This window comes from Ammospiza caudacuta, chromosome 3 (assembly GCF_027887145.1).
Source record: "Ammospiza caudacuta isolate bAmmCau1 chromosome 3, bAmmCau1.pri, whole genome shotgun sequence".
NCBI classification, from domain to species: domain Eukaryota; kingdom Metazoa; phylum Chordata; class Aves; order Passeriformes; family Passerellidae; genus Ammospiza; species Ammospiza caudacuta.
In genome coordinates this window covers 82,281,449-82,293,484 of record NC_080595.1, presented here as the reverse complement: position 1 = coordinate 82,293,484, position 12,036 = coordinate 82,281,449, and the positions used below count along the sequence as shown (strand labels likewise).

General features: G+C 44.3%; 1 protein-coding gene across 1 annotated transcript in view; it reads right to left on the bottom strand.

Annotated features, from left to right (window-relative positions):
• Nucleotides 1–39: 39 nt before the first annotated feature.
• The window catches only part of NOL10 (nucleolar protein 10), a 79,410-nt gene continuing 67,413 nt past the window's right edge, over nt 40–12,036 (bottom strand). The window contains exons 22-23 of the transcript XR_009274515.1: nt 2,403–2,469; nt 40–137 (exon numbers count right to left, since the gene is read on the bottom strand). The gene's annotated coding sequence lies outside the window, so the exon portion shown is untranslated. The remainder of the gene's footprint in view (nt 138–2,402; nt 2,470–12,036) is intronic.

Below are 12,036 nucleotides of genomic sequence, written 5' to 3'. Positions count from 1 at the left end.
GGACTGCTGTAGGATATTCAGGAAAACAAAGTCCTTCCTGTCAAGAGGTCTGCATCGAGAAGAGCGTTTAGAGTAAGTAATCTGTGGCTAAACCAAAACCAAATAATGACAATAGTTGCATCGCTGGTTTTAAGCCTCTGTAAATGAAATTAAAGGAAAAAAAGGAGTAGGATCAGCAATCATTGAAGCAAATGGAGGGGTTATCCATCTATGGAAAAGTTACAAAAATGTTCATCACAACAGCCAAAGCCACTTCTGCAGACAGATTTCCGTCTCCAGTTTGCCCCAGCTCCCAGCATGTCTGGCCACAGATGGGTGAGCTCCTGCTAGGAAGGACAACCTACCCTGTCTGGTTCCATTTTGCTGAATGTGATACCATTAAAACTTGTCAGTCAGAGAAGGAATTACTCTTTAAGTCATTTGCTGGCTGCTGGATAGCCCTCTGGCCAGACCTGGCACTGTGGCAGTACCGGGGAAGTGTCTGAAAAACACAGCTCTGTTTTTAACCAAAACATTCTAGAGATTATGAAGGGTTTCAGAAACTACACAAGCAGCCAAGCTGAAGAAACATCACAAAGTTCAGGACAAAATTGTAAGTCTGTCATTGGAGAGGATGGACCATGGCAAAGGATTTTGCAATTGTGTTCCACAGACAAATTCCCTCTAAGGAAGGGATGCAGCCAGGTGTGCCTTTACAGCTGTACATGCACGACCATGACTAAGGTCTTTTATGGCAGGGACTCCTACTGCTACTCCCTGGAGAAACATTTTGTCTTCCTGTCCAAAGCCTGTTATTAAATTACAAACCTCTTTGCAGTTGGGAAAAAGAGTTCCTGGTGACTGTTCCTCAAAGCTTGTGAAACCTAGGAAATGCTGAACAGCTCTTCAGCAACTGTAGGTACTGCCTATAGATTAAAATAGGAACATAATCTAGGGAGTCATTCAGGGTTTTCTTAAATTACTGGAGGCTGTGAAGTTGCCAAGTGCTTGCTCTGCTCCGGACATACTTTGATAGCCAACTGGCAAAATGTTAGGATTATGGCATAGGGATAAAGCTGTTTAATCATTAGCACCCTGTGTCTCCAGCCCATCATTCTAAAGGTAACATCAGTCAGTACTTAATTAAAAAGTGATACAATTTCAAACTTGTTAGCCAGTGTTTTGGGTTGGGTGAGACTGAAGAAAGGGTACTTTCCAACTCAGGATTTCTTCTGCTCAGCAGATTTCTGTCCAGAATATTTTGTCTACTGTAACATTTTTATGAGAGGCTACTGAACTAAAAATGGGCTTTGGATAAAACAGCAGCATTTATATATCTGTGAGGGCTGCCTATAAATGGATCCAACATTCCAAGTTATGACCTGATGGTCCCTGTGATTACCCCAGGGATTTCTCCTTGCAGAGCTCGTGAACTCAGGCTGGTTAGATGCATCCATGACACTGCCAAGGTTCTGTCACCCATGTCTCTAGACCAAAGTTGATCTTTGCAAGTTAAACGCACCCCTTCAATTTGGACTGAAACACACCTGCATAGTTTATCTTACATAGGCACACCTAAATATATATATATATATATATATATATATATACACACTCACACACATATATACACATAGATGTGTCTTGTCTGCACCCATGTCTTATGTGTCTGTGTGTGTTTTTTCATGATATCTCAGTATACACTGAATATCTGCCTACAGTCTTTACAATACTTGTTATGTCTCTTTCACATTTATGTGAATTCTCTTTGAATTTCACATGTTCACATCCCTGAACATGTGAAATTCAAAGCCAGGGCTGGAGCTTCCACTAGCCTGAGGCAGCTGGGCCCTTTCCTAGGAAAGGGCTGTGGTAAGTAGGAAATCCAGTGTTTAGTTCCAATGCTAAAGTTAGCAAGGAAAAAGATGTTCTTGCAGCTTCCTTAGAACAAGAAAAACATAAAGGTCCAGCACAGAGAATCCAAATACAAGGGCCCCAAACCCATTAACTTAAACAAGATTTTCCAGGCCTCTATTCCATCACCACTGGGAGATGAAGTGCTAGTACTCAGTCCCAGGCAGCAGACCTTGGGTACGCGCCCATCCTCAGGAGAGAGGCAGCAGCTCAGAATGTCCCATGCCCAGCATTTCATTTTGGCTGGCTTTGGAAGCCTCCAGCTTCCAAAGCTGGGGCTTTCTAGGGGCTTTCTGCAGCTGTGTCCAGCAGAACTGACCCCTCCTGACCATGTGGGGCTGGATATATGCACCAGGCTGCCTTTGCAGAGCTGTGGCAAGACCAGCAGCAAAGGGACATGAGCCAGACACCTGCCTGATCCATTCCACCCCTCTTTTGGATTCGCTACATTTTCCTGGTGCCAGGAGGAAATAGTCCAACCAAAACAAGCTTGTCAGCAAGGAGCTTACCTCAGTGAATTGTTCAGAGCCAAGGCAGGCTCTTGGCCATGGCAACATCAATTGCTGTACAGCAGCCCTAGGAGTCACAAAGCACAGCACAGGAAGTGATCTCTCTTGAACTTGCAAAGTGTAGAACAAATGAGCCATTCCCATTAGCTACACAGGATCAGTTCAGTGGAATCTTTTATCAGGTAAGTGCCATCCATCCATTCTTCACTGATTTACCCCTTCTCAGGGAACTCCATTGCTTCCAGAAGGATATGTGATCGTGGCATCACTTCCCACCCTGAAGTCGTGTGCTTTGCCTGTTACCCCAACACTAAACCTAAGGCACAAATCTTTCTAATTCTTCTGACAGGTGCCTGAGATACTGCTAACAGCTGTGTGGGACTGGGCTTTGGTAGTAGCATCCTTCCAGTGTTTTCCTACTCAAATGAGGCTTGCTTCTTGCTATGTCAGAAAAAACTGAGAAAGAAATAACACTGTACCTGACCAACCCTTTGTCAGAAGTTTTGTTTTTCAAAACCTAAGGGGGCTTTCAAGCTGCTTCTGGTACAACAGAACTTGCTGCTACTGAAGCCTGACATAGGCTACTGGGCTACAATACAGGCTGGCAAAGAAATGTAAAGCAAGAAAAAGATCCGTAGTCATAAAGCACTATGCAGCAAAAGTAAAATGGACTAATTAAAAGTCTTTTTAAGCTGTCCCATCATGGTTGTTTTATTTGAAAGCCATTTACTGAAAATAACCATTTCCTGTCCAATTTGTGCTCCTTCTCAGGGGACAATCTGTCACCACAGGCCTCCAGCTGGGTAATAATTAGCATTGACTCCCTGCTTCTCAGAAGGCTGACCTATCACTTTATTATACTATACTAATTCAGAAACCCATCACCCTTACAGACAGCCATGGTACAGTTTGACCCAGTTGGTCCTTCCATCCAGACACCATCACCACTGGCCAACCAAGAAGCCACCCTCTGGTAAACAAATTTCCATAACACATTCCACATGCTCACAACAACAGGTGCAGCAAGTGAGGATAAGGATTGTTTCTCATTCTTTGCTCTGATCTTCCCACAGCCTTCCCCAGGACAATGCCTGGGAAAGTTGTGTGTTGCTCTGTGTGGCCAAAGAACTGCTGCCACTACTATCACCTCATTGCCACAGTTTGCACTGCTTGCCTGTCTATGTTATATGGCAGAGCACACCTTTCAGGGCTACACCATCTGCACCAAAGAGGAGACTTGGACATCCAGAGCTGAGCTTATTGATAGTTTACATGTTTAGTCCTGTTGGAGCCACAGCTGCTCCCTCTGGTAGGGCCTCCAGAGCCAACAGCAGCATGTGAAAGACTGCAAGCTGCTGAAGAGCTGGAAGCTCTGGGAATAATGTGGCACAAGAACTAACAGCCTGCTCCTAGTAGGTGTCCCAACACTTGTCAATGGTCTCAAATGGAAACCTTGGCAAAGGTTGTGTAATCTGGCCCAGCACTTCTGGGGTCTCCTGTTACAGGTGCTGCTGACCTGGTGCTACACTGGAACATATGTGGAGTGTTCCCTGCAGCCTTTCACACCAGACATGAGTGACTTCTGTTCCTGCTCTGGGTGCAGCCAAAGCAGACCAGGTGCAGCTGGGGCTCTGCAGTGGCAGAAAGTTCAGGAACACTGTGACCACCATGACTTGGCTTCTCATTAGGCATTGGTTCAGCTGGTGACAGGAGAGCTTTCCCATGTCACATCAATCTGCAAAAGACTTCTGTTCCCCTGGACTCAGATCCTCAGAGAGCCAGGATCATGTGCCTAGTGGAGGGTTCTGATCTGCCAAGCACTTCTGCTTGTGGCTGTTTAGGCCTCTGAGACAAAGGCAGGCTCACTTTGTGAGTTTGCAGATTCAGAGACCCCTTTCTAAAATGCTTGTGAGGGTATTTTCTGCTGAGTGCTCTTTTGGGGGAGCAGGGACGAGTCTGAGTCTAAGGGCCCTGCAGGAAAAATGCTCAGCTACACTTCCACATGCAGAGGGCTTCTCCAGTGGTTGTAACCGTGATAGTATAGCACACAGTAAGCAAATAATCTTGGAAGCAAGACACATAATTTTGAGGTTTAAATGAAATTCAATCTAGAAGCCTATAAGCATCAACTGTCTAGATGACAGCATTACATAAAAGAAGCCTCAACATACAGTTTTAATTATTTTGCAGTTCAGTAGCAACTGGAAACCTCAGAGGAGTCATGCTTCAGCATGCCAAGCACTATATTAATAAATGTCATGGGCTGGTCCTTACCCCAGAGAACCCAGTGTACACAGACAAGGCTTATTCTAAGAAGGAAGCAGAGATGCAGAGACAGATGACATGACTACCCCAAGGCCAAACAGTAGGTGGTTGGTGGGGCAGAGATTTCCCAGCACCACACTGCTTTCAGGCCTCAAAAGTCCTGGCTTTGGGCACCATCAATTGGCAGTGGTCAACCACAAAGCCCTGCTTAGAACCTAAAAGTCAAATTATTCTTTTGCCTCACATTCCAGTACCTTTTTGGAGAAGACAGGAGATTTTTAATTTTTTTTTTTTTTCTCATAGTCTTGATTTTTTGGGTGGTTTTGGGTTTGGTGGTGGTTTTTTTTTGTTGTTGTTTTTGAGGGGGTTTTTGGTGTTTTGTTTTTGTTGGGTTTTTTTTTGGTTGGTTGGGGTTTGTTTGTTTGTTTGTTTGTTTGTTTGTTTGTTTTTTTGCTAAGGAGGTTTCTGTAACTGCTTACAGAGACAAAAAAAAAAAAAAAAAAAGAAGACAGGTATCTAGCTCTGTCCTCTTCACACCATTAGGTGCACATCCTCCCTGTAGTGAAAATACAGGCATTCATCAAGAAGAAACATTTGTCTGTCCACTCCCAGAATGGGACACCAGGACCTCTGTCCTGTGTCTCAGTGCCTAAATACACTCCATGCTGGCTGTGTACCACTCAATGGGCAGAAGCACCTGGATTTTGTGACTTTATCATAAGTGCATAAGACTTTTCAGAACAGAACAGATATGAAGCAGACTTAAAGCCAGTCGAAAGAATTGCAAACGGCTCCATGCCCAGCTTCAAAAACCTGATGGAAAACACATCAACCAGGTAGAGGTGACTTGGAGACCACCTTCCTTGTCCATCACAGTGTCTCCTGAGCTTTCTGCATGCTGGTAACATTGCACCAGCCACCGACAGAACAGGAGGCAGAAGGAAGCAGGGAGCCTCCTCAAGAAATGCAGGAATGCAGCAGCATCCATCCTGCAGCCATTTCAGCCCATCAAATCATTTATCTTCTGGTAACTGACGTTTAAGGAAGACTGTTCTTGAAAAACAGCTGTGGTCCAGAGCCCTTTAAGTATTCTCAGTCTCTGGGCTCAGGGTCATGAGCCAGTGCCTCACATTACAGCAGGCTCCCTGCCAAGGCATCAACAGGGGATGAGTTAAGTGTAATTGCAAAGCACTGGCCCAGCTCTTTGTAGATCTCTATGGCTTATGCCAGGGCTTGGACAGCAAGAATCATCCCAATGTGTGCAACATAAAATAGTGTTTTATAAGAGTGTGAGGTTACATATTAGTGCCACTCCACAGCTCAAACACACCAAAAATTATTGGCTTTCTTTGGACATAAATACTAACCCAGTTAGCACCTCAGTAGGTGCTACTGATACACTTGGCTTTCTGGCCATGTTCTGGAATAAAAAGGAGTGTTATTAATTACCTACAATCAATGTATTCATTACATTATGTGGGACCTGGATTATCCTGTTGTTCATTTTCAATTAAAGATGTGATTATTGCAGAATTTAGCAAGTAAAACGGGTTTCTCATGTACATTAAATGCTCTTCCAAGATTCCTCTGTTCTTGCAATGTCCATAAGGACAGTAAACATGAGGAATTGCTCACACAAGGATGTAGATGAAAGTCAGGTCTTTAGCACTGTAGCTAACAGCCCACCACCTAAAATAACCCATGATCCTCATTAGACTGGACAGATTTACAGAGGTGAAGATGCCAAAGTAGCTTGTGGAGTACCTTGCTAATACCAGGCATGACACTGGAGAAACGCCTCACGTGTTGCCTGCTGCAGCGAGCAGAAACAGCAACCTCTTTTCCAGGCTGAGGAATGATGGAGATCAATCAGAGGGTGACTTGAGTTGCCATGGTAACAACCTCAAAGGGGACAAAGTAAATAGAGTTACATAAAAGTGGTGAAATTAATTTTCCTCTTGTTAACTAGATGACTTGAACACGAAATTGCTGAATATGATTGCAACTAGATTAGGAACGACAGTTCTTTAGTCTGTTGGTCTAAATTCACTCCCAACACAGGCAGAAGCACTGAAAACAGCGCCAGTGGCAACTAAAGAGGGAAAAAAGAGCCAAAATAACTGCTGTATGAATATAGCTTCTATAATAAAGAAAGGTGTTATGTGTTTGTTACAGACATTTTGCAACAGAATGGAACATGATGTATAAAGCAACAGCTGTACTGAATGCTGGACAGTTGTTGAGTAAAATTCATATTGCCTTGACTCCTGACTGCCTTAAACAGGCACACTGACTGGGAGATGGGGACTGGGATCTCAGGTAGAACATTTCCTGGAAAAATTTGGGTTGCTCTACCCTGAATTTTTCACCCCATTCACCAGACAGCCCAGGCTCAAACACTGAGGAAAACCACTATTATCTTTTTAACACAGAGTTTTGAATATTCCTGGCTCAAATCTGCTGTCTCAGCACAAGACTTTAAAGTGGAGGTCTGCCATCACAAAATGAACTCTAAGGTATCCTTGTTTGGACAACCATTAGTCATTCCTGTTTACAGAAACAGGAACCAGTGCCTGAAATTGCTTGTTCAGGGCTAGAAGACTGGGTTTTATCCTGTGCATTAATCATTACTTTATAAAAAGCAAAAGATCTAATGCGAGGCACAGAGTGCTTGCAACATCTTTCTCCAGCTCCCTCAGGAGTATTCTGCTTCATTCCTGGTGGCTGGGGCAATGTCCTTGGGAAGATGAGCACTTTCAGATTTCTCAGGCAGAGGAGTCAGTCGAGCCCCAGGACTCCCACATCCCAGCCCCAGCCATCTACCGACTTGTTACAGCCAGCAGCCATGTGCTGGGCTGTAATACCTGAGCCTAATCTTGCAAAGAACCTTTAGCTCCTCAAGCAAAGCAGCTCTTTGTGGATGTCAAAGCAGCAGCTCTTCCCAAAAGGTTAAACAGGGCCTTGACTCCTCCAATTACTTGGCTTGGAGACAATGAGCTTTCGCAGGCTAAGCAAAGCCTGCATGTGAAAAGAGCTGAGCTGACATGTATTTAGTATGTTGCTGGTTCTCCTCCCAGAGGCTTTGATCGATGTTCAGAGAGCAGGCAAAATGCACAGCCCATGCCCAGATGCCAGTGGCAGTTCTAACAAGTCACCCTGGCAAGAAAATCTCCTAAATGGATAGAAAATGGGAGGTCTGAGATTCAAATAATGAATGCCACACAAAGGCTCCCATCTGCTGATCTAATGAACTCTGCTGATGGATCCTCAATGAGTTTTACTCTTTGGTTTACACCACGGGAGTGTATTTGCTCCATTTTCAATGCCAAGACACTAAAGCTTAGAGGAACTTGGTGAAAGCCACAAGCAAGTTCTGCCATGCCAGAAAAGAACTCCAATTTTTCAGCTCCTGTTTGTGGTTGCCCTGTGTTTTTCTCTCTTGGTCTTAGTACTTCTTGGGGCAGGGACTGCTGTGAAGTTATTAGGAAATATGAGTGGAGACCACGTTGCTCCAGTTCCACCTGGCTAATCAAGCCCATCTCCTGTGTCCCTTGAGAGCACCGGAGTGCACAGGGTGACCTTGGGTGTGCAGAAAACCCTGAGAGATGTCTCCCTGGGTATTGAATGGTCAGCCCTATTTCAGGTCATGTCTTTGTATTACAATGCCATCTTTAGGATTTAGAAAGACCAGGTGCAGATGCTGGACACGGAGAGAGGCACAAAGGGAACAGTAATACTGGCAAATAAAATGGGCCCAGGCCCATTCTCTGATCCTGAGGACAATGACCTGCCAGAATTGATCTGTTCAGTTCAGTTCAGCCTTTTGCAGCAGAGTGGCAACATCCAAACCACTTAGTGAGACTGAGTCCAAGCTAATTCCCAAGCTGTGGAATGAACATTGCCTGAAAGTCCAAGCTGACTCAGGTCCAAACCTATTTAGGTCCAAACCATGCTAGGCATAGCAGCAGGACAAGACACTCCCCAGACACAACACAAGCTGCAGCAGCAAACCTTCATCAGTGGAGAGGGTGCACACACAGGCTGAAAACAGGGCTGTCACTGCCAGAAAAAGGCATTTTCATTGCCAGGGTGTCTCACAACAGCACCCTCTTACTCACAGCAGCCACACCTGTGATCCCTCAGCAGAAGGAGCCCTCTACACCAGGACTCCCCAGCCTGCTATTCCCAAAGTCACACAGATTATAACATAGCAGCGCTGACTCCTCAAATCCTTGTGGCTGGAGATGATCAGAGGTTGTTTGTATGGTCTTGTCCAGCACCAGAGCTTTGGAAATGGTCAGCTGCAGAACACCAACACTCACCTGCACCCTGAAGAGCCAGTGACACCTTCAAATGGTGTCGCTGACAGCAATGGGAGGGTTTGCTTGTGCCCTCACTGCTGGGGCACCGATTTGTCTTTCCTGGTTAATGAAAAGTCAATTTTTCTGTAAAAAGAACTGTTGCAGCAACAACCCAGGAAACAACAGTACAAGGAGAAAATAGAGGCAGGACAGATGTATCCAAAGGCTCAGAGCATCTTGGTAGAGATCAGGTTGAGAGTAGGTTAAGCTCCATTGTGGCGACAAATGGGATTGGATTGGTATGAACATGAATAAATTGTATCAAACCTACTAGAAAGCTACTGAAGAGCAGTCTATTTCTGTTTCATAGAGGCCTATGAATCCTATTCATAGCAAAATTAGCAACCCAGACAGTGAACTACCCATCCAGACCAGAAGTTATCTTTAAACACAGCAGGAGCTCTGTCTTGCCTTCAGACCATCCCAGATCTCTGGGGGTGAGTGTGAGGAGGCAGGAACAGGAAGTAAGGAAATATACTGTGAAAAATATAAAGCATGTTTAGTCTTGTGGACTGGCAGTGGAAAAGAGATCATAAGAGAGCATAACCAAAGTGCACTGACAAAAAGGAAACGGTTGACCTTGAAAAGATAAATAGATTTAATGATGTTGTGAAAGTATCTGTAATTTATTGCATCTTTCTGCTGCTTTATAGCATATGAACCAAGGTGAATAATTTTTTTGTTCTGACTTCCTGTCTTTCTTAAAACTAATCTTCCCTAGTTTTATTTAGCACATTCTTAAATAGAAAGGACAAGATCTGAGATTTTACCAAATTCTTTCAAAGTGTCAAATAAGCAATTTACCCTCTGATATGAAGCACAACTGTTGTTCAAGTAAAAATTGGTCACACACAGTGCAAAGGCAAAACCCATATCTATTCTCAAATTTCTTCACCAATGTAGTAGCATGCTTTGAAGACTGGTTTAAAAAATGACTTAAGCAAAACCATGTTCAAACTGATTTCAACAACTCAATCAACTTCACAATATTGATAAGCTTTAAACTGTGGCAGTTAATCAGCACAAAACTGTTTGTGGAAGATGCTTCAGAACTCCTACAAAAAACATCCCTGGTTTATCAACAAACTTCTGACATATGCATGTAGAAGAGCCCTTGAAACCATGGGTTTAAGCAAGCCAAAGCAGAACTCATAACAGCTAATACAGAGCCACTCCCTAACTACCAACTACAAAATCAGTTCTCTTTAGAAAGAGGAGGAGCATTTGCAGAAGAGACAGCCTCTCCCAGCTGGCCATTTTTCTCTGAGACTGTGTCGGCAAATTTGTCCCACTTGTGTTCCTCAAAGAGCAGCAGAGGCTGCTGCAGATGGGCTGCCTAGCTGGGACACCAAAGTGCCTGCTGGAGCAGCTAAGGGCATAATGCTGGATGGAGCTGACGGCTGGGCAGCCAAAGCACCTGAAAAGTCTCAGTCAAGATTCAGTGAAACACGCCCACCACTTCATTAAATGGGCAGGCCAAGTCCAACTCCTCAGTTAAAATGTTTGTATTTATGGAGCCTTCTTAGCTTATCCAATCAGTTCCAGTGCTGATCCCAAGGATCCTGTGATGCCTCAGCCAAAGTTGTTTATGGACATTCCCTTCTGGCTCTTTGTTCTGAAGTCCAGCCATGTCTCTGCAGCAAAGCCTTTCCCACCTCAATTTGGTTAGCACTGTTTTAGTGAATGGGACAGAGGTCCCTGCTTAAAACCACCTTCCACTCATTGAAAAACATGGATGAGAAAATCCCAAACAAAACCACTAACTGTGAAATTCCAATGTCATCTGAGGCTACCAGGTAATTCTCTGAGGTATTTTTCACCTTCTCTCCACATCTTCAGTGATGGAGCAAAGACAGTGGAGACAAATCAGCCAACTGGTCTCCAGGTTGATCGCTCAGCACCTCTGGATGTCTGTTCCTGAGAGCAATCTGACCCTAAACAGGTGTTTTTAAACAGATTACCAAGTGCTGTGCCTGTCTGTCAGTGATGGCCATGGTGCAGGACTGCACTGCCACAGCAACCTTGTGCCCACCATCAGAAAGGACCTTTCTTCATGGGCAGATTTGCCTACACACAGATCACTGAAAGTTATACACAGCAGGGTAAAATCTCTCCCTGTTTTTAGGCTGAATACTTCAAAAATCACTCTAACTACACAAAGCTGAACTTTGTGCATCTGTAAGAGACACCTCAAGAAAAATAAGAACCAACATTAAACTTGGAAGGCTTCTGCAACTGGGACACATTTTACCACCATCAAACAGGACCCCCAAGTGCCACAGCCTATCAGCTTCTCACATTTGTTACTTTTTAAATTCTCACAAACATTTTCTTTACAATTAAGCCACAATACAAAACTTTTTCACTTTGGAGACAGGGAATTGTTCCTATTCCTAAAATCAAACAAAATGAAGCAGATTTTAAGTGACTTTCAAAATCACACAGGAAAGTACAGGTAGAAGCTGTTCAGTCCTGTTAGTCCAGTGGTCTAACTGTAAGATCATCCTTCCTTCCAGACACTCTGCTTTAAGGGGAAGCTGAGATAATGAAGAGGTTTCCCGTGCTGCTGTGTCTCACCACTGTCTGCTCTGCAGGGCAGGAAGCACCACTGTTATTCTGCACTGGGCAATGTCCATGCATCCATCTCTGCAGACAGAGATGAAAACACAGTGAAGACACAGCTAGCATCAGCACCACAGCCAAGGACGCTGCTGATGAGATGCCACATTGAAAGGGATGCCCAGGATGTTGTAGGTTGTAGATCTCTGCACCTGGAACCAGTCCAATGCAGAGTTTATAGTCTTCAGCTGCCCACATCGTGGCTTACTCCCATTCCTGGATTCCAGCTGCTCTGTAGTTAAGTATGGCAACATTTTTGCTTGTGTGAGGTGAAACAGAGACACAGAGAAATGTCCTTAGCAACACATCACATGGAAGGGCACTCTCTGCCTTCCATTCCCACCTTCCTCAATTGACTTAAATGGCATACATCTCACAGCAACTAAAAA